Raw genomic sequence first — 19,983 nt, 5'->3', positions numbered from 1 at the left:
GTAGAAATGAAAGCTGTAGAATTCAGTCAGGACATGTTTGAGCTGAGTGAAACAGAAGTCGCTAAAGAAACAGTACAGACTGATGTTTTGCAATTAATCTTGTAAAAACTAGAGGAAATGAAGACAGATAACAATAGCAAATTTAGTGCAGTTAATGATCAGTTAACTAAAACAAGAACATAATGATAGCAAAGTTGCTTCATTACAAGGACAATTAAATGATTTGGAAGCTGAAAATAACAGTAAAATGGACATGGTACAAGGTCAAGTAGGTCAACTTAGTAATAAAGTTTCAAGATTAAAAAATGGTTTGTCCAAGGGGTTAAAAAGTGTGAATGAAAAGATTGCTGTTTAAGAAAATAAATTTATTGTTTTAAAAAATATGTTTGTAGCCGAGTCAGCAAAACAATCAAAGAATATTTATGACATCAGAGTTGAACAGAAGCCATAGTGGAAAAAATTGTGTGAGTTGAGAGCTACTACCCGACAAATTTCCACCAGTTTAAAACAAAAAAAATTAAGTGTAGAAAACAATATGCAACCTAATGTAACAGTTATAGATCAAAAAATTTCAGCAGTTTAAGGAAGTGGTATTAACAAAAACCTGTGTGCAAACAATGATATTGCATGGTCCAACATTCGTATCAAAAGTTTCATGTCAGATAATGTTGTGACTCGCCGATCATTCAAAGCGCCGCCGCACAATTACGCACGTCCTCTACGTGCGGCGCTGTCTGCCAGCCATGCAGCAGCCACGCCACCCAAGCGGCCAGCCAGCCAGCGGCCGCTAGACTTGGACTCAGAGCTCATTCAAATGTTACCATGCTCACATGTTTTGCTTGGTCAACTTGCTCTGTGACTTACATGTGTTTTGACGTTTTGACATACATGTGTTTCACTTGACGTTATAACAATCGGCGACAAGGTAGTGGATTTTTCCTTTTTATTGTTGACCCACAGGTTTCCATGGCTACTTTAGAGCAACTATTGCAAGGTGTCATTGAACAGCAAACACTTCTCACATCGGCAATTCGTGATTTCATCGCGGCATCAAATGCGGGCCGTTTCTCGTTGTTGTCTATACCTCCTTTTCCTCCTTACGATGAGACGGCGGAAGACTGGTCTGATTATGAAAAACGTCTTTGACAGCACTTCTTGGCATTTCATGTCACGGATGAACAAACATGTAAGTCTCTGTTCCCTTCATGGATTTCACCTTAAATGTATCGGTTGTTGTCGCAACTGGCTCCTTTGAAAGAGATTAGATTAGATTAGATTAATACTTGTTCCATAGATCATGAAAACGACACTTCATAATGATGTGGAATGTATCAGGTTCATAAAAGATGTCTGTACAAGATATTACATTATACAAAATATTGCATGACACTAATGTTTAAGTTGTTGTTGTTGTTGTTTCCCTTAATTTATATCTAAAAATTCACCCAATGAGCAAAAGGAGTTGTCATCTAGAACTTCTTTTAATTTATTTTTAAATGTTAGTTGGCTATCTGTCAGGCTTTTGATGCTGTTTGGTAGGTGACCAAAGACTTCTGTGGCAGCATAATTTACCCCTTTTTGTGCCAAAGTCAGATTTAACCCTGCATAGTGAAGATCATCCTTTCTCCTGGTGTTATAGCTATGCATACTGCTATTACTTTTGAACTGGGTTGGATTATTAACAACAAATTTCGTAAGTGAATAATATATACTGTGAGGATCCCTAGACCCTTAAATAGATGTCTGCAGCATGACCGTGGGTGGGTTCAGCAACTTTTTAAAAAAAATTTTTTTTACTTTACTTTCATTCCACTTGATCTGTAGTGAGGAGGTCCTCCAGGATGTGGAACATGTCAGAAAAACAACAATACATGACAAATATTTACAACTAAAACAAATAAGCTAATGCACCATTCCACAGGTCCCAAGTGATCGTCATTTTTTAATGAACACTATATGAAAGAGTCATTTTACAAATACTAATGCACTGAATTTAAAATAATTTTTTTTTATTTATTTATAAGGTAATAAACATGTAATACAACTTCTATAATACTTATTTACAATGAACACATTACTGCACTGAAATGGTGCAGAAGTTAGATTGTACTTACACACACACACACACACACACACACACACACACACACACACACAAATTTTCAAGGAACACATTACTGCACTGAAATTGTGCAGAAGTTATATTGTACTTATATACAAATCAGTTGGTTTTACTGAGTAATTCATCAGTGGAGTAGAAGGAGTTGGCCACCAATAAATCCTTTAGGCTTCTCTTAAACTGAATTTCATTGGTTGTTAAGCTTTTTATGGCTGCTGGCAAGTTATCGAAAATGTGTGTTCCTGAATAATGCACACCTTTTTGTACAAGACTAAGTGACTTTAAATCCTTGTGAAGATTATTCTTATTTCTAGTATTGATTCCATGAATTGAGCTGTTGGTTTGAAAAAGTGATATATTTTTAATGACAAATTTCATTAAGGAATAAATATATTGGGAAGCAGTAGTTAGTATCCCTAGTTCCCTAAACACGCTCCTGCAGGATGTTCTTGACTTCACACCACATATAACTCTTACTGCACGTTTTTGTGCCCAGAAAACTTTAGCTTGGCTTGATGAATTACCCCAAAAAATAATCCCATATGACATCATGGAATGAAAGTAAGCATAGTATGCCAGATTTTTCATTTTTATATCCCCTATGTCTGACAAAATTCGCATTGCAAACAGAGATTTGTTAAGACGCTTCAGCAGTTCTGTGGTGTGCTCCTCCCAGTTGAATTTATTATCATGCTGTAATCCCAAGAATTTAACACTGTCCACTTCTTCTATCATCTTGTCATTGTATGTTACACATATACTCGTGGGACACCCCTTACAAGTTCTGAACTGCATGTAGTATCTTTTTTCAAAGTTTAGTGACAAAGAACTGGCTAGGAACCAGTGATTAATGTCCACAAATATTTTATTGGCTGATCTTTCTAAGACTACACTTGATTTGCTATTTATTGCAATGTTTGTATCATCGGCAAACAAAATGAACTTGGCATCTGGTAATGTTACTGATGAAAGGTCATTGATATACACAAGAAAAAGTAAGGGCCCCAAAATGGAACCTTGTGGGACCCCACATGTAATTAGTTCCCAGTTGGATGATGCCTGATAGGTTGATACATGTCTCTTTCCTAATAACACCCTTTGTTTCCTGCCAGAGATATAAGATTTGAACCATTTTGCAGCATTTCCTGTTACACTCACAGTCAAATGCCTTTGACAGATCACAAAATATACCAGTTGCCTGCAATTTTTTGTCTAATGAATTAAGCACATTTTCACTGTATGTGTAAATAGCCTTCTCAATATCACAACCTTTTAGAAATCCAAACTGTGACTTTGACAGTATGTTATTTGAGATAAGATGGTTATAAAGCTGACTGTACATTACTTTTTTGAAAATTTTTGAGAATGCTGGCAACAGTGAAATTGGACGGAAATTTGATGCTATTTCTTTATCTCCCTTCTTAAACAATGGCTTAACTTCAGCATATTTCAGCCATTCAGGAAATATTCCACTGATAAACGACTTGTTACACAGATAGCTTAATATGTTACTCAGCTCAGAATCACATTCTTTAATTAACTTTGTTGATATTTCATCATACCCACTAGATGTTTTTGATTTTAAAGATTTTATGATGGACGTTATCTCTGTTGGGGTAGTGAGGGTCAAATTCATATTATGGAAGTTACTTGAAATGTCTGGTCTGAGGTATTCCATAGCAGCATCTACCGAACCTGACAACCCAACTTTTCAGTAACAGTTATAAAATGTTTGTTAAAAAGTTCTGCAACACTATACACATCTGTCACCAATGTATCATTTACTCTTAATGCTATTTGTTCCTCTTCATGTCTGGTTCTACTGGTCTCCTCCTTCACTATATCCCATATTGTCTTTATTTTGTTATCTGATATGACTATCTTTTCCTTGTAATATATTTGCTTTGATATCCGTATTACAGTCTTTAATATTTTGCAGTATTTCTTATAATGCACTATAGCATCAACATTGGAAATGTTTCGGATTGACAGATACAGTTTTCTTTTTGTTTTAGAAGATACCCCTAGTCCTCGAGTAATCCATGGCTTCTTTGTAGACTTTGCTCTAACCTTGGTAAGTTTTGGGGGAAAGCAGTGTTCGAATAAGGTAAGCACTTTATTAGCAAAAGTGCTATATTTTTCATTCATGCCATGAGCACTGTAAATATCAGTCCAGTGAATGTCTCTGAGGAGTGTCCTAAAATAATCAATTTTTGGCTTACTGATTACCCTCTTGAGCTCAGATTTAACAGATTTTATATCCTGTTCAGTATTAACATTTAACAGAAGGAACTGCATGTCATGGTCTGAGAGGCCAATGACTATTGGTTTTGTAATATAATTTTGTTCATTGGACTTTTCTATAAAGATATTATCAATGGCTGTTTGTGAGCAAGTGGCTCTCCTAGTGGGGAACTTTACAGTGGGAATTAAGTTGAATGATAGTGTTACTAACTCAGATAAGTTCTTATTGGGAGAGTCTTTAAGGAAATCTACATTGAAATCTGATTACACATTTTTGAGCAATGAATACTTTTCTACTCAATGATGAATTACCCCAGAATATGATGCCATACGAAAGCAGTGAATGGAAGCAGGCATAGTAAGCTAATTTACTGAGTTTCTTATCACCAAAATTTGCACTGACCCTAATAGCATACGTAGCTGAACTCAGACGTTTCAGCAGACCATCAATGTGTTGCTTCCAGTTTAACCTCTCATCAATGGACACACCTAAAAATTTTGAAAATTCTACCTTAGCTACAGACTTCTGTTCAAAGTCTATATTTATTACTGGAGTTGTGCCATTTACTGTACAGAACTGTATATACAGTGAATTATCAAAATTTAAAGAGAGTCCATTTGCTGAGAACCACTTAATAATTTTGTTAAAAACATCATTTACAAGTACATCACTTAGTTCTTCGTTTTTGGATGTTATTACTACACTTGTATCATCAGCAAAAAGAACTAACTTTGCATCTTCATCAATGTGGAATGATAAGTCATTAATGTATATCAAGAACAGTAAAGGACCTAAGACCAAACCCTTTAGGACCCCGTACTTGATAGCCCCCAGTTTGAGGAATCAGCTGTTGTTTTAACATTACATGAACCACTTATGTCAACTTTCTGCATTATTTCAGTTAAGTATGAATTAAACCATTTGTGCACTGCCCCACTCAAACAATAATGATTTAGCTTATCTAAAAGAATTCCATGATTTACACAATCAAAGGCCTTTGAGAGATCACAAAAAATACCAATGGGTGATGTCCAGTTATTCAGAGCATTTAATATTTGATCAGTGAAAGCGTATATAGCATTTTCTGTTGAGAAGCCTTTCTGAAAACCAAACTGACATTTTGTTACTACTTTATTTTTACAAATATGGGAGGCTACTCTTGAATACATTACTTTCTTAAAAATTTTTCATAGAGCTGTCAGAAGAGAGATTGGGCGGTAGTTGTTGACATCCGACATATCCCCCATTTTATGCAATGGTTTTACAATGGCATATTTCAGTCTATCGGGGAAAACACCCTGCTCCAAAGAACTATTACATACGTGGCTGAGAATCCTACTTATCTGTGGGGAACAAGCTTTAAGTATCTTGCTGGAAATGCCATCAATTCCGTGAGAGCTTTTACTTTTCAGTGAGTTTATTATTTTACTGATTTCAGAGGGAGAGGTTGGTGGAATTACAGTTGTTTCAGACTGCACAGGTATGGCCTCTTCTATTGGTAGCCTTGCCTCTTCTAGTGAAGATTTAGATCCTATTTTCTCCACAACATTTAAAAAAATGATTATTGAAAATATTTTCAATTTCTGATTGTTTGTTAGTACACTTGTCATTCAGTTTTATGGCACTAAAGTCTTCCTGTGCTCTTGGTTGCCCTGTTTCCCTTGCAATAATATTCCAAATTGCTTTAATTTTATTATCAGAGTTACTGATCTCAGACATGATACACATGCTTCTGGACTTTTTATTAACTTTTCTTAGTACCGCACAATAGTTTTTATAATATTGAACAATTTCGGGGTCAGTACTCCTTCTTGCTGTTAGATACAGTTCTCTTTTACAGTTGCAAGGTATTCTTATTCCTTTAGTTAGGTTTTTTTATGTTTTCTTGGAATTATGTTTAACTATTTTCTTGGGAAAACAATTTTCAAATACCCTTGAAAATGTATCATGAAATAAGTTATATTTCAAGTTTGCATCAGGTTCCTTATACACTTCATCCCAGTCTAGCTGCCGTAGGCTTTCCCTAAAGTTTGCAATATTTATATTGTTAATTGAACACACTGCTTTGAAAGTCTGATTTGATATACTGCATGGAGCTATGTGATGTACTGTAACTAGCTGTGCACCATGACCTGAAAGACCATTCTCAACAGGATAAGCATTTATGTCCTTAAACTTATCTTGGTCTATAAAAACGTTATCTATCAATGTACTGCTGTTCTTTGTTATCCGAGTAGGAAAATCTATGACGGAGCTCACATTGAAAGAACTGAGTAATACTACAAGGTCATTCTTCCTATTACACTTTTTCAGGGAATCAACATTGAAATCCCCACAAATGATAATTTGCTTCCCCCTGTCTGACAGATAGCACAACAAAGCGTCCAAGTTTTCTAGAAATAGCTGGAAATTCCCTGAGGGGGACCTATACACTGTAACAATTATAAAAGTGCCATCATTTAGTTTAAGTTCAGTGGCACATGCTTCCATGTTTTTTAGTTTCTAAATTTTTTACACTGTGGAAGCTTTTGACATGTATGGCAACTCCTCCTCTCATCATATTATCTCTACTTACAGGTGCAGCTAATTTGTACCCATTGATGCTAACCTTTTGCATATCAGTGACAATGTGATGTTCAGACAGGCATAGTACATCTATTACATTCTCAGTTTCTATATCTTCTAAACAAAGCAGAAGCTCATCAATTTTATTCTTCAATGCCCCAATATTTTGATGAAAGATCCTGCGTCTTTGTCCTTTGCTGAAATGTGCTCACTTCTGTCTGTATATTTTCATAAGCAAACGCATGTGGTAGCCTCTTGTGTTGCCTTTTATTGTTGTCAAAAACAACCAAATCAATCCCATCGCACTTGGGCTGCTGAGCTTCACGGCCTCAGTCGAAAGTGTCAATTTGTTACTGACGTTCACAAAGAATCCTACGCAGATTACATGGTATGGGATACTATTATCTGGTTGGCACCCGACAAAGAAGTGAGACAACGTGCCCTTCAGTTGGCAAATCTGACTCTAGATGAAGTCCTATCCATCGCGCAGTCTTTTGAAATTTCTCGCGCCACTGGAGTGCAAATAGAGGCCTGGGGGTGACGTTGGGGACATACAACCTCTGTGCGCTGGTGACGACGCGTGCGGCGTGTCCCCACTGGCTGATGTGGCCGCAGTACGCTCCCATGCACAGCCTCGGCCTACCCGTAAACAAACCTCTCAGAAACTGCAGCAAAACTCCCAGCAACTTCCTTCATGTCCGCAGTGTTTTACGAAACATTCACGAGAGGATTGTCCCCAACGTTGGGCCGTGTGTCACAATTGCAAAAAGAAGGGTCATGTGTCTTCCATTTGCAAATCCGACTGCGTACATGATGTTCATGACCGTGATGCTGATTCTGCTTCTGTGTTGTCTGTCAGTTGCACTTCTTCCCTTTCAGGGAAGTTATTCTTCACAGTCCAAATCCTTGGTCGTGATGTTCACATGCAGGTGGATACTGGTTCTGCTGCCACTATCATTAATTCTAAGATGTATCTTCAGTTGGGTTCTCCTCTTCTATCACTCGTCACTTGGCAATTACAGACGTACAATAAACAGAAGATTTCTCTCTTGGGACAGTTTAATGCTGAGGTATCTTACAAATCTGTCGTTCACATTGTTCCCATATTTGTGGTCGACCAGAGTAATGCAGAAAATCTCTTTGGTTTCGATGCCTTTCGCGTTTTTGGGTTCTCCATAGATGACTGTCAATATAGTCTCTGATGCTATTCCGTATGCTCAATTGGATTCCTTGGCTCAATTGGATTCCTTGTCGACGACATTTTCGTCCCTTTTTTCTCCTGGGTTAGGCCATGCAAACGACTTTGAAGCTCATATCACGTTCAAACCCACTGCTCGGCCTAAGTTTTTTCAGGCTCAGCCCGTTCCTGTGACCCTTTGTGATTGGGTAAAACTGGAGCTGGATCATCTTACTACTTCAGGAGTCTTGCTTCTTGTCACTTCCAGTGAGTAGTCCTCTCCTGACGTTGTCGTTTCTAAGCCCAAATGTGATATTCGTCTCTGTGGCGATTTCAAAGCCATTGTAAATGCGCTGTGCCTCATCGACACTTACCCTATGCCCCAACCTGAAGAATTGTTCACTAAACTTGTGGGAGGCAAGTATTTTTCTAAAATTGACCTGTCAGAAGCTTATCATCAACTTCCTCTTGACGCTGCTTCCCGGCAGATTCTGGTCCTTAACACGCCTTTCAGCCTCTATCAACACCAATGATTGCCATTCGGGGTTGCCAGTGCCCCTGCTCTCTTTCAGCGATTCTTGGAACAATTATTGCTCACTGTCCCCGGGTGTATCAATTACATGGACGACATTGTTGTCACTGGCTCCACCACTGACGAACATCTTCAAAATCTCCGCACACTTTTTCATGTCTTACAGACTGCTGGTCTTAAGTGTAATCATCAGAAATCACAATTTTTTCAGGCATCTATCACGTACTTGGGGTTCCAACTCTCTCGGGATGGTAGTCATTCGCTTCAGCAAACTGTCGCTGCGATTGATGCCCTTCCTCGCCCTACATCTGTTAAGGAGCTGCAGGCCTTCTTGGGGTTTTACCGTCTGCTGCTTCGGTGGCTCAGCCGTTGCATCACCTGTTGCATAAAAACATGCCTTTTCACTGGTCCGCATCATGCGATGTGGCTTTACAGAAATTGAAGACTATGCTAAAACAGGGCCCATGCCTGGCTACTTATCGACCTGGCCAACATCTTGTTCTTGCCACAGACAATACAGGGTCGGTGCAGTCCTTCCACACCGTTTTTCCGACAGTTCTGAACAACCCATTACTTATGGCTCCAAAACGCTCATGGATTCCCAACAAAAGTATTCTCAAATTGAAAAAGAAGCTTTGGCCATTATTTATGTTCTTCATAAGTTTGGTGTTTTTCTCTATGGATCCAAATTTCATCTTGTTACGGATCACAAACCACTTGTTTCTTTGTTTCATCCCTCAATGTCACTTCCTGACAAGGCTGCACTCCGTCTCCAGCATTGGGCTCTTTACTTGTCTCGTTTCAATTATGAAATTCATTTCCGGCCGACGGCTCAACATGCGAATGCTGATACTCTGTCTCGCCTTCCCATGGGTCTTGATCTGGCATTCGATAGGGACGAACTTTTGTGTTTCCACCTGGATGTTGCCGAGCAGCGGGTTGTGGACAGGTTTCCCATCACCGGGAACCGGCTGGCGGCTGCTAAGCGTTCTGATATTACCCTCTCCCGGGTTTTACACTGTATTCAGAAGGGTTCACCAGATCATCTATCCACTAAGACTTCTGATCCATTGTGCAACTACTATGCTTTGCACTACCACCTCACGGCTAGGGATGGTGTTATCCTCCTTTCCACTGACAATGCTTCGCCGCGTGTTGTGGTAGCTGCGTCTTTGCGTGTGTCGGTCTTGCGCCTCCATCACCAAGGGCACTGGGGTGTCTCTCGCACAAAATCTCTGGCGTGTCGTCATGTGTACTGGCCCTGCATCGAATCTGAAATCACATACATGGTCGCTGCCTTCGGCCCTTGTGCATCACAGGCCGCCACCCCGAAGTCATCTTTGTCACCGTGGCCTTTGCCTGAGAAGCCCTGGGAGGGAATTCATGCTGACTTTCCGGGACCTTTTTTAGGTTCTTATTGGCTACTCGTAACTGATGCCTACTCTAACTTTCCTTTCATTGTCCGTTGCATGTCGCCTACCACCATGGCAACCACAAATGCTATAGCTTGCATTTTCTCTTTGGAAGGCCTTCCCACCATTGTCACTGATAATGGTCCGCAATTGGCCTCTTCCAAATTTGCGGATTTTTGTGCCCGTCACAGCGTCATGCGTGTCACGGCCCCTCCGTTCCATCCACAGTCCAACGGTGAGGCTGAACCACTGGTCCACACATTTAAGGCTCAGATAAGGAAACTCCTGACTTCTTCTGCTGCTGATGATGCGCTTCTCCAATTTCTGGCTTCTTACCATTTCACCCCTATGGGTGACAACAGCCCGCCTGAGCTCTTACATGGCCGACAGCCTCGCATGCTACTTCATCTTCTGCAGCCTTCCACCTCACGGCCGAAGGTGCCTTCGCTTGGCCACTTTACTGCCGACGACCTTGTATGGGTACGGGGATATGGCAGGTGGCCAAAATGGAGTCCTGGCCGCATCTTACGACACCGTGGCCGATGCCTGTATGAAATCCAGATGGACATGGGTGTTGCAGTGAGTCATTCAGACCAGCTTCAGCCTCGTGTGCCAGCATCGCCTGTTCCGACTGCCATTACACCACCTTCGGCTCTACCTGATGCTCGGGATCTTGGCATCTCTCATTACACAACACAGCCCTCTCACCATCATCTCAGTGCCAGCACAAGAACGGACGCCACCGGGAGACGTGCTCATGCAGGAACCGGATGAACATCACTTGTCAGAGCAACTCTACTCGCCTCCTTCTTCTATGGACGCCGACACATCGCCCATGTCTCCTGTTATAACAACCGGACTTGCTGCAAGAGGCAGATTGGTGTACGGGGCCCCAGCAGACTCGACCCGTACGTCTCCTGTCATCTCGACCCGTTATCATCGGGGACACTTCGGTCTGTACGGGAAGCCTCCTCCTCAAGACTTTACTGCCAGTCAAACAATGCCTATGGACTTAGCAATCTACAGGCCACCTCCATCAAGACCAGTGCAAAAATTTCAAAGGGGGGAAAAGTGTTGTGACTCGCTGATCATTCGAAGTGCCGCCGCGCAATTACGCACGTCCTCTACATGCGGTGCTGTCTGCCAGCCATGCAGCAGCTACGCCACCTAAGCGGCCAGCCGAGCAGCGGCCGCTAGACTTGGACTCAGTGCTAATTTCAATGTTACTGTGTTCACATGTTTTGCTTGGTCAACTTGCTCTGTGATTTAGATGTCTTGTGTCGTTTTGACATATATGTGTTTAACTTGATGTTATAACAGATAATTTACTTCCAGTGGATTTTCTCCACCACTGCAGAGATAGTTTTGTGACAGGCATTAATGATAATCAAAAGATTAAGTTCATTAAACAATTTCTTGAAGCCAAAGCTCTGTCACAGGTAAATTTAAATTTTAAGTCAGTGGGAAGTCTAAGATTTTTTTAAAAAAATTATAGTTTTGAACAGTTTTTATGATATGTTGACAGACTGGATAGTGCAGTAGAAAGAAGTATGTACCATAATAATAGGAATGATAGAAATCACAATGTGAGTTGTGACATTTGCCTGCTTTATTTCTTCATTGATTGTCCTCGGTTCAACATACTGCATTGTTACACTAGCAGAAAAATGAGGTTTGTAATTTTGACACTGACTACCGTAAAAAATGTAGCCGACATGTGCACAGTTGTGTTTCACAGTTGTTTACTTTCACCGTTCACAACCACCCAATAGTACAAGGTTGTATATGGCCAGTGTTTAACTTTTGGTAAGCCTCATTAATTGATTGCAGGCAAATATCCACATACTGCTACAGTAGTTTAGTGTTGTACAACTATGAGCAGTAAAACACTAACCACGCATTTTATAGTCTTTCATATGAATTTGACAGACACTGTCATTGTTTTAACACATGGCCTACTGGTGTAACACTTATTTCATGGATACATTGTTGTTGATCTAACCAATCCAGGTTCCTCATCTGAAACACAGTTATGGACTGACTGTCCCACGACCCAACATTGGGCCCTTATATATCCTCACAATAATAGGTGCTCAATGTTTAATTTACAGAAATTAACTCATTCAATTAACTGAATACATCAAAATCGCCCTTCTTTTTAATGGTTTCTACTATGCAAGGGCTAAGCTGTATTATTTGTTTCAATCATGAAATTAACATATATAGTTATTCAAACAATAATTTTAACAAAACTGTTAATTACTTTGGAATTAATTAAGGGCTGGCTTTGCTAACATGTTTTCAAATAGAGACAAAAGATATTTCTAAGATTATTATAGTTGAATTCTTTTATCTTGGCGGCTCGCGCATGCCCGCCCAGATGCGGGAGATTGCTGCGTTGCCAGTTGCACACGACGCACGCACCAAGAGAAGCAGCGCCATAGTATAGCATAGTTCGCAAGCTTAGGTTTAGGGGGGAGCACGCAGTTCATGAAGTAAAGCCTCCACGGCCGCATTAACCCTATCGCTGCTACAAAGATGTGCTCCCTGCATTCTGCGCTGTGCGCGGTTTTGTCACTGCACTGCTCGCCTGTGTAGACACATTGTGTTCCGGCTGCTTTGACGCTCTTATCATTCGATTTCACAAAAACTATTTGGCCCAAAAATTTGATTTTTACACATCTTCTTGACTGATACCTTCCCCCCATAAATGACTTAATTTTGTTTCGATGTTCAACGCAGTTATTATGCAGCATTAAATATAGTAAACCTTTGCACGAAATTTTGAAGAGTTTGCAGAGGTAAAAGTCCATAGAGTATACTTTCCGCATGGTCGATTTTAGTTGCCACAATGTTGAGAATGAAATGTGGACAAGATACCTACATTTCATATAAAATTTACTGTACAACAATATCTCATTTAATTTAATTACCACATAGGTGTCATATGTAATATTGAGAAATATTCCGTCTTTCGCGACTGTAACAAAAGTTTTATTTACACCGGGCACATTTGGCTTTATTTTAAAGCACTTCAATCAATCAAAAGGAAGTAGACAAAATACATTAAACAAAACTGTGGACTTACAAAAACATTAAGACTTGAATATACCGTCTATCAGTGAAGTGGTCTGAGCTATGTCAAATATAATTTTTGTGTGTGGCACACACAAACATTTATTTGCTAAAACACTGATCAGCCGACACAAACGTTGAATATTGTGTTACCACAGCACAAAACTACGAAAGGTGACTTGGCAATGGAGGAGACAAAATATTGTCCACTGAAGATGCTTCAAAAGAGAGACACACATCTGGTCTAAATAAGTCGCTTTATTACAGTTGCAGAATAGGAATATATTTCAATACCATTGGTAAAACTGCGACTGTGGAACAAAAACAAGAAAGAGAACATGAGTACCATTGTGTATGTGCCATACCTTTCACGTCTCGGTCACCTCTTGTTCGCATTGACAGCACTTTGAGCAATGGACCTTACATTTCAGATGTGTTACGACCTGTGTCTCTACCCTTCATTCGATCCCTGCCAAACCCTACATTGTAGCAGGATAATGCACGACCGCGTGTTGCAGGTCCTGTACGGGCCTTTCTGGATACAGGAAATGTTGGACTGCTGCCCTGGCCAGCACATTCTTCAGATCTCTCACCAATTGAAAACGTCTGGTCAATAGTGGCCGAGCAACTCGCTCATCACAATACGCCAGTCACTACTCTTGATGAACTGTGGTATCGTGTTGAAGCTGCATGGGCAGCTGTACCTGTACACTCCATCCAAGCTCTGTTTGACTCAATGCCCAGGTGTATCAAGGCTGTTATTACAGCCAGAGGTGGTTGTCCTGGGTACTGATTTCTCAGGATCTATGCATCCAAATTGCGTGAAAATGTAATTACATGTCAGTTATAGTATAATATATTTGTCGAATGAATATCCATTTATTATCTGCATTTCTTCTTGGTGTAGCAATTTTAATGATCAGTAGTGTACACACAAAAATGTATTACATAAGAAATCTTACCAAAATTACAGTCATATGTTTTTCAAATTTCTACTTCCATGAATTGGCCATATGAAAATTCCCATACAAATTATTTACATACATTGTATTGCACAACTACACAAAATATCTACAAGTTACACTTTTAATAAAAATTAGGCATCTACATTATAAGTGATGTACTTTTTGGGTAAACAATGATTACATTCTATGATACATATCAATTTATATGAGATCTGTCTTGCTTAAAAAGTTATACTCACATGGGTTGCAAAAAGTCAAATTACACTGTGCATTCCTGTTTAGACAGAAAATTTCACTTCCTCAATGTTTAGTAATTTTCGCAAGCACTTTCACTCTTTTAATGAGCTTTTACACATTTTCTCACCAAGTTGTTCACGCCTTCAACAGGTCCAGTTAGTAAGGAAATGCACTGCTTTCAGTTCCCTTGGAAATGGTTCTCCTCCACTACAGTACATGAAAAAATTAGAGAATATACTATACTGTAGTGCATTTACTTTTGCTTCTAACTTAAGCCTAAAAGCATTGTTTAACACTAATGGCAAATGGTAGACGTTACATCATAAATAAATACATTACATAGTTCTCATAACATAACAATAATCAGCACTAAATTTGACTATAGTACGAAAGGTGTGGACTAGAAAAAATTTTAAAATCAAGTGCACATTACACTACAAAACATGACTAAGTCATAACTGTCTGAAACTGGTTAAAGTACTGTTTAAAGATTTGGGTCTCTTTTCTATTTGCGAAATAGAAAGAACTCTAGATGTGCAGTAGCATAGATTTGCTAATCATCACATTATAAAAAAAAAAAAAAGAATAGAGTCACCATCACATAACTTAACCACTATTCAAATCAAAATTAAGGAGATAGAAATTCTACTAAATCATTGTCCCACGGCGCTGATAGGTCAGTGTAATAGTGCAGCTCTCTCAAAAAAGCAATCGTGTAGCAGTGCAGTGGGCAAGGAATGTAAAAAACGTTTTGTAAAAGGAATTCTGCATGTAATATGAGATCTGTCTTGCTTAAAAAGTTATACTCACATGGGTTGCAAAAAGTCAAATTACACTGTGCATTCCTGTTTAGACAGAAAATTTCACTTCCTCAATGTTTAGTAATTTTCGCAAGCACTTTCACTCTTTTAATGAGCTTTTACACATTTTCTCACCAAGTTGTTCACGCCTTCAACAGGTCCAGTTAGTAAGGAAATGCACTGCTTTCAGTTCCCTTGGAAATGGTTCTCCTCCACTACAGTACATGAAAAAATTAGAGAATATACTATACTGTAGTGCATTTACTTTTGCTTCTAACTTAAGCCTAAAAGCATTGTTTAACACTAATGGCAAATGGTAGACGTTACATCATAAATAAATACATTACATAGTTCTCATAACATAACAATAATCAGCACTAAATTTGACTATAGTACGAAAGGTGTGGACTAGAAAAAATTTTAAAATCAAGTGCACATTACACTACAAAACATGACTCTAAGTCATAACTGTCTGAAACTGGTTAAAGTACTGTTTAAAGATTTGGGTCTCTTTTCTATTTGCGAAATAGAAAGAACTCTAGATGTGCAGTAGCATAGATTTGCTAATCATCACATTATAAAAAAAAAAAAAAAAGAATAGAGTCACCATCACATAACTTAACCACTATTCAAATCAAAATTAAGGAGATAGAAATTCTACTAAATCATTGTCCCACGGCGCTGATAGGTCAGTGTAATAGTGCAGCTCTCTCAAAAAAGCAATCGTGTAGCAGTGCAGTGGGCAAGGAATGTAAAAAACGTTTTGTAAAAGGAATTCTGCATGTAACGTGTCGCTTCTGGCTACATGAAAAGTGTGCAAAAGTGATCCTAAAATTCATAAACGATGATTTCTTGTGGGATTGCCAGGATTGCTTACAGAAATGTTTACGTGAAGAAAAGGCTGATCTCCAAAGTGAAGTGACAGCAAAAGAAACTGTTATTCAAGTGCTGCAGAAAGAAATTGAATCCCTCAAGGACGACCTGTTAGCGTTAGCCTACTAAATGAAAACTGCGAAGTTAAGCGTCAAAAAGACTCTCTGCGGGGTCTACCAGTACATCACCAGAAACGATGAAAATTTGTGGATGCAGAGTGATACAAACCTTGTTTCAAAAAACGATAATGAGGCGTCCTGTGAAGCAATAAAACCACAATCACTATTAACGCGTAGAAATGAATACGTGGACCTTACTTATTAAGAAAATTGCAGCTCAAATAAAAATACCAAAAAATGTTCGATGCGAACAAGGAAGTGCGCCATTTGCGGAGGGATACAAATACGCGCTCCCTGCAAGACGAGCGTTTCACGTCACGTAAATTATCACAATTGCAGACTCAGTAGGCATAAATACTACATATAAATGGACAAGTGGAAAGTTCGAGAACAAAAGACGTCATAGTATTAGAAGTGTAGCTGAAAATGAATTTCTCATAATTGGCGATTCCATGTTCAAAAATGTCGTAGTGCCAACCTGTGAAGTCGAAATCCACCCAGGAATTAGGTCCCATCAGCTCAGTAACTATTTCAAAATTATTACAAACTCATGAGAAAATATCGAAACAGAAGCGAAAAAAATTTAAAAAAGCCGTTTTCATCAATGTTGGAACAAATTCCCTCTGAGGATACAGCGAAGAAGAAATTATTAACGAAACAAAACATATAATCCGATCAGCCAGAAAAATTAACCCTGCTTGCAGGGTAGTGATCAGCGGAATCATAAGCAGGAGGCCAGTGAGTGACAGTTATATCAGTCAAATCAATTCCAGAATTAATGAGTGTTGTGACAGACTAGGTGCAATATTGATAAACTCAAATAAGTTTTTAGGCAAGGAATGTCTAGACAAGGATGGACGGCATCTAAACAGACTAGGATCAATGACCTTCATCAAAATCTTTAACTAAGGAAAACTAATATTTACTGGAGGAGATACAAAAGAAAAAAGCCTGTTAGCTGAAAAGAAATCTGCTAAAGACTGTCTATGAAATTTATGCTCAATACCATTAAAACAAGCAAAAGTTCTTATTTGATGCACTGGAATATAAGTGGCTTAAGTTCTAAATCTTCCAGAAGCCTGAGCTACAAACTCAATGAGTTTCAAATTCTTCTCTCAGAATGTAAAAACATAAAAATTATTTGTTTAAATAAACAAGGCTTAGCTCTAATACAATAAATATTTTAAATGAAATTGAAAACTTCAGTGTTGCAAACAGCTACTGCAGGGAGAAAAAATCTCATGTAGGTTGCTGCATACTCCTGGACTCTTCTATAAGCTATGAAGTAAAAACAGATTTTAATTATTTAAATGAAGACTGCATGTTCGAAAGTTGTTGCGTAGAGCCCTAAAGACCTTAATATGTTGGTCATTTCAATTTATACAATTCCAGAAAGGGCTTTAGTCACGCCATTCCTCTCTAAATTCCAGTTCTTGCTAGATAAACTAAAGAAAGGAAAGAAAAAAATTGTAATAGCAGCAGATTTTAATATAAACACTGCAAATTATAATAAAGAATCAACAACATTTATTGACTCAATAAAAAAGTCTGGTTTTAAACTAAATTTTTTTAGAGTTCACCAGAGAACATATTCAGTCAGCAACATGCATTGACAACATTGTAACAAATTACTATGGACCACTTTGATAATTCTGTCTAGACTTAGGACTTTCTGATCACTCAGCCTTATTTCTCTCAGTGCCAAAAGCTGATAAACATAAATAAGAAAAACATATATCAAAAGAAGTTTCAGTAAAACAAATATTGAAACATTCTATGCGTAACTAAGTTACGTGGTGTTTTGGTGATGGTGAATCAACAAATGATAACTGTATTACATTCTTAAACAGTTTTCTTGAAGTATTTAATGAAGCTTTCCCACTAAGATCATATATTGCAACAAAACATCAAGTAAGATAGGATGGATCACACCAGGATTAAAAATATAGAGTGAGGGGAAAAGGAAGCAACACAATCAACTGAAGTAAAACAAAGATCCTGATTTTGTAAAATATGTTAGAAACGATAAAACTATTTTTTTAAAGTTATGAAAGCTTCAAAACAAATGGCAAATAATAGATCATTCTAGGGCAGAAAAATAAAACAAGGGCAGTGTGGCCTGTAGTTAAGTCTGAATTAAGTGTCTGAAATCATAAAAAAGACATTTTAGAAATCAAACTTACGGAAAAATTGGTTGTATGTCCAACTCAAATATCTGAGTGCTTCAATGAGTACTTCATAAATATAGCAAAATCTGATTTAGAAGTAGCAAATTATGAGCAGAAAGTAAATGGTTTTGGGTTAAACGCCAGTACCAGGGAATGTCTCAAAAAATTCAACACAGCCTGAGCAAAATTTGTTGAAAACGTCATACCCCCCTTAAAAGACAAAACTCTGCTGGCTGGGATGGTATACCCACCAAAATAATTTAAAAACTTTGCAACATAATTGCTCATCCTCTCTCTCCCATAATAAACAAATCTTTTGAAGAAGGTTGCTTTCCTGATGTCTTGAAATATATGGAAGTGAAACCATTGTTTAAAAAAGGTTCAAAATATGTTATGCGAAATTATCGCCCCATCTCTATACTCCCTGTCATATCAAAAATATTTGAAAAAATTGCTGCTTTACAGATACAAAGCTTCATCACACGGAATAATATCATTTCAAATAACCAATTTGGCTTCCAACAAGGCAAAATCACAGTAGATGCGATAAATGAGTTTATCGAAAAAATTACTTCATCACTAGATAGGAAAGCTAAGGTGACAGGAATATTCTGTGATCTTACAAAAGGATTTGACTCTATAAACCATGCCCTGATGCTTTTCAAACTCAACAGGTATGGAATAAGGGATGTTGCTTGGAAATGGTTTGTACCATATCGCTTGAAGAGGAAACAAAGGGTGGTAGTCACATCAAATGGAGCAGATCACTTCTCCGAGCAGAGAACTGTGTCACAAGGTGTTCCTCAAGGCTCAATCCTTGGACCCATTTTATTCCTGTACTACGTAAATGACTTGCCTCTCAATATAAATATTCATTTAACTTGGTTTGCAGATGATACTTCTGCACTAACTGAAAACGAAAATTCTGGCAATATACCACAGAGTGTCATGACTATGTTAAGTGTAACCTGGAAACATGGTTCAGTCAAAATGGCTTAAGGCTAAACACTTCAAAAACCCACATGATGAGTTTTAAAACAAAACATTCAAAAACTGAAGAAATCTGTGACACTCACAACAATCCAAAAATGGAAGAACTTGACACAGTCAGGTTCCTGGGAATAAACTTGGACAGAACATTGAGTTGGAATTCTCATATAGAATATCTAGCAAATAAATTAAACAGCCATGCATTTGCAATGGAAATTTTAGCCTGTGCCACTGATATGGCCACCAGGAAAATAGTATATTATAGCTACTTCGAATCAGTTATTCGATATGGAATAATTCTTTGGGGAAACTCGGGAAATGTTACACGAATTTTAAAGTTGCAAAAAAGAATCATTCACAACATGTGCTCTGCACAGCCGAGGGCATAATACCTAACAGTATTTAAAGACCTAAAAATATTAACTGTCCTCTCTTTATACATCTTTGAGGTGGTTATTTTCCAGTGCAGCACAGCTGATCTATTCAAAAAATCATTTTGAACATTCATATGACACAAGACATAAACAGAACTTCATGCTCACCTATCATTGCTTAAAAATGAGTGCTCAAACTCCTTGGTATATAGCCATGAAGATTCACAACACTATAAAAGGGTGTGACATAATGAATATCACGATAAACATTTTAAAAACAAGTTACATGTTTTTCTAATTGAATGATGCTACTACTTTGTGGAATATTTCAT

At 38.3% G+C, this 19,983-nt stretch overlaps 1 long non-coding RNA gene across 3 annotated transcripts; it reads right to left on the bottom strand.

Annotated features, from left to right (window-relative positions):
- Positions 1-424: 424 nt before the first annotated feature.
- Positions 425-16,568, bottom strand: LOC126481649 (uncharacterized). Of its 3 annotated transcripts, none has more exons than XR_007587606.1 (4): positions 16,229-16,568; positions 15,138-15,342; positions 14,330-14,534; positions 425-1,249 (listed from the first exon to the last, which is right to left on the bottom strand). It is a non-coding gene; the product is annotated as an uncharacterized LOC126481649 (long non-coding RNA). The 3 variants fall into 3 exon arrangements; XR_007587605.1 differs by lacking the exon at positions 425-1,249 and having other exon boundaries at positions 14,035-14,534; positions 16,229-16,257; positions 16,351-16,568; XR_007587604.1 differs by lacking the exon at positions 425-1,249 and having other exon boundaries at positions 14,037-14,534.
- Positions 16,569-19,983: the final 3,415 nt, after the last annotated feature.

The sequence above is a fragment of the Schistocerca serialis genome, chromosome 5 (assembly GCF_023864345.2).
Source record: "Schistocerca serialis cubense isolate TAMUIC-IGC-003099 chromosome 5, iqSchSeri2.2, whole genome shotgun sequence".
NCBI lineage: Eukaryota > Metazoa > Arthropoda > Insecta > Orthoptera > Acrididae > Schistocerca > Schistocerca serialis.
The sequence above is the reverse complement of the archived record's forward strand: the minus strand, read 5'-3'. Positions and strand labels throughout refer to the sequence as shown.